The following is a 3,712-nucleotide window of genomic DNA, read 5'->3' as shown; positions in this document are numbered from 1 at the left end:
TGGGAGGATTTGCGTCAGCCGGTGACACTCGGCTGAGGAGGGGGATCCCGGCGGGATGACTCAGGCGGGGAGGAGTTCCCCGGAGCGGGATGGGGCCCAGAAGGGGTGGGACACTCAGGATGAGGTTGAAAGGAAGAGGAAGAGGAGCCTTTCCTGTTCCTGGAGGAAAGCCAGGCTGGGATTGTGGGATGTGCCACCCTCCTGCCTCCTTCCTGCAGCCCCCTGGGATGGGGAGACTCCCCGGAGCCCAGCAGGGCTGAGCTCAGCCACAGTGCTCCCCTCTGCATTCCCAACGGGAATACCCTGCCCTGGGTGTGTTCCTGCTGGACACGAGGGAGGGGGAGCTCATCCATGCTTGGAACCCCAAAACATGGGCAGTGGATGGGGAAGCCCTGCCTGGGACTCCTGAGATGGGCACTTAGGCATCCTATCCTATCCTGTCCTATCCTACCCTGTCCTATCCCATCCCATCCCATTATTTCCCATAGCTTCTCATCCCTTCCCACTCTTTCCCATTCCATCCCATTCCACTCCATTCCTTTCCACTTATTGTCATCCCTCCCAATCCCATCTCCTACACTTCCATCCCTCCCCATCCCACCTCATCCATCTCCATCTTTTCCTACCCTATCCCACCCTATTCCTGCTCCACGCCCCATCCCTTATCGCATCCCATCCCTCGCCCCCTCCCCCGGGAAGGATTCCCTCCAAGTGTGGCCAGGGGCCACTAATGAGGGCAAGACCCAGCAGAGCTCAATTAAGTGCTGGCACTGTTCCAGCTCATCCCATCCCATCGGAGCCCGGAGTGCCTCCGTGCACGGAGAATTCCCTGCGGGAAACCAGGGAACAGCAAATTCTCCCACTGGTCTGATCCACCCCAATGTCCTCCTCCCGCTCCTGTCTCCACTTCCCCACAAAGCCCCTATCACACGTCACGGATGCACCCCGGCCACATGGATGGCTCTGGAGCCTCTGGAATACCAAGACCTCCCTCTCCTTCCCAGCTCTTGGAGAGGAACTGGGAAGAGCCACAGGCGCTGATGGAGAGCCACAAGCCCTCATCCAGGCGATGAAATGGCCCATTCCCAAAATACCCTCAAGGATCGCACATCCAGGGAAGGAAGGCAGCAGGTGCTCGGCAGCGCTGGCAGGATCCCGCTGCCTTCCAAATCCTTTTTGGGAATCCAGACAGCCTGCTGCGCCGTGGAACGGCTCCATATCCATGTGGGAATAACAGGTGGGGGCAGGAGAGCGGGTTCATCATCCCGGTGCTCCCCGCCGTGGCGGGAATTGCTTTCCCGTGCTGTGCTGGAACTTCGGGAAGCCCATCTGGCACTCTCCGTGCCGGCGAGCTGGGAATTTGTGGAGCGTGCCGGAGGTGGCCGGTGCCGGACATCTGCTCCCGGCCTCAGAGAGCACGGGAGCGGGAGGGCACCGGCAGCGGTGCGTGACTCCGGAGCCGCGGGCTGCTGGAAGCATGCAGGGGGCTGATAGTCCCAACATCTGTCAGCAGCTGGCACGGAGCCGGAGCCAGAGCCAGAGCCGGAGCTCTCCCTATCCAATGCACAGCATTCCTGGGATGGCCGCTGTGCCTGGATGAGGGCTGAGTGCTGGGGAGTGGCTATGGAGCAGAAGCAGCCTGTCCCAGTGTCCCCTTTCCCACTGCAGGACACAGATCCTCCCACTCCACAAAACTGGGTGCCAGAGGCTCCAGTGACGGTGTTGGAGAGGGATCAGATGGGATTGGGATTGCTGTGTCCCATTTTCCTGGCGGAGAGGATGGGATGAAGTTTCCATTCCCCTGTGAGGTTGTGGGAGCAGCATTTCCATCTCCAAGGATGCCTCAGTCCCATTGACTCCTTGTAGTGCCGGATATTGGATTGTGCCAGTTCGGATGGGTTATTGGGAAGAGATCCCTCCCTGTGAGGGTGGGCAGGCCCTGGCACAGGGTGCCCAGAGAAGCTGTGGCTGCCCCTGGATCCCTGGCAGTGTCCAAGGCCAGGCTGGACACTGGGGCTTGGAGCACCCTGGGACAGTGGGAGGTGTCCCTGCCCATGGCAGGGGCTGGAATGAAATGGGCTTTAAGGCCCTTTCCCAACCAGACCATTCCAGGATTCCATGATCTTCAGCTGTGCTGCCCTCGCTGAGAAACTGGCCCCTTCCCAAGCAGCTGAAGATCCTGGAATCCCAGAATGGTTGGGCTTGGAAGCGACCTTAAGTCTCATTCCCGCCCCTGATTACACAGGAGCTGTCGGAGGGGTTTGGCACAAGCTGTTCCCAACAATCCTTGGCCATTAAATCCCTCCTCCTGACCATTAAGTGCCTCCACAAGCAGCTGTTTATCTCCAGGCCGGGATGTCAGGTGAATTCCCACCTTGCCTCTTCCCAGAGCTGGCATGGGATCAGCCTCCCTCCTCCCTTCTTCTCCTGCCCCTCCGGTCCTGCCTTTCTGCATCCATCACAGGCAGGTGTTCGAGGCTTTTCCAGCCGGATCTGCTCCAGCGCTAGCAGGGCTCTCCTGGACTTTGCTCCGGCACCTGTGGCAGGATGGAGATGTTTGGAAAACAAACGGATGTGGCAGTGCTGGCCATGGGTCATCACCCCCGTGCCATCGCCTTCCCGCGCTCCTCCACCTCTGGCTTGGCATGAATTCCTGACATTCGCGGCTTTCCCTGAGTCCTTTGTAGGGCCAGACCCGAGCTGAGGGCTTTCTGTAGGATTTTCTCTCAGGTGCCAGCCTTCAGTGCCCACTGGATGAGGATTGGGCACAGCTGTGTCTTGGCATCACCCTGGGAGCGTGGTCTTTCCAGATGGGATCTTTTCCAGAGCTTTTTCTTCTCCAGGCTACCCTGCTTCTGCCTTCGGAGGGAAAATCCAGGCCTCTCCCAAGGCTTTGGAGGGAGGGGTCACCCCAAAATGTGTCTGTGGAGGCAGCGAGTCTGAGGCAGCTGCACAAAGATTCCCCGATGTGGGAGAAATCCGTGGAGCTGCTGGTCAGGGTGATGAGTGTAGCAGGAATTTCTCTCTTCTGCCTTTTCCTCTCAGATTTTCAGGCATATCCTTCATTTTCTATCTCTATCCCGTTTTTCCCAATCCCACTGATCTCACTCCTGCCCTCACAGCCATGGGAATCAAAATTGCTCATCCCCAATCCATCCATCCATCCATCCATCCATCCATCTGACACAGGAATGATTTATCCCTAATTGTACAGTGACACGGCCCTTCCATCCTCCATAAAAAGCCCCGCAGAGGCACTTTGGGAACTCCTGAGGAGCCGGAGAGCTCGGCTAATAGGGGTCACAGCTCATTACGGAGCCGTGCTCCGCAAATTATCCGACATCAGGATGCAGAGAGCGGTGGTTTCGGATGCACTGAGAGCTCCTGGCTCCATGTTGGCAGTGCCAGAGCACTTTGGAATGGGCAGGGAAAGGGCAGTGGCTGCGCTCTTCCCTCCCTGGCCAGAGTATCCAAGGGCAGCTTCTTCCAGCTCTGCCTTTCCCAGGCATCGACCGGCGGCGCTCATGAAAAAAAGATGATCCAAGGCCGGCGCTGAAGGGCTGGGAAAGCAGCAGGAGGGAGGATGGTGTTCAACAGGATTTGGAGGGGGGAAAACCACTCCCAGCCTGTATCCCAGCTCTTCCCCTGGAATGCAGAGTGGGATCATCCAGACACTCTGTGTCGCCATTCCCAGCTTTGCCCGGGACAGCAT

The sequence above is a fragment of the Corvus moneduloides genome, chromosome 6 (assembly GCF_009650955.1).
Source record: "Corvus moneduloides isolate bCorMon1 chromosome 6, bCorMon1.pri, whole genome shotgun sequence".
NCBI classification, from domain to species: Eukaryota; Metazoa; Chordata; class Aves; order Passeriformes; family Corvidae; genus Corvus; species Corvus moneduloides.
The sequence above is the reverse complement of the archived record's forward strand: the minus strand, read 5'-3'. Positions refer to the sequence as shown.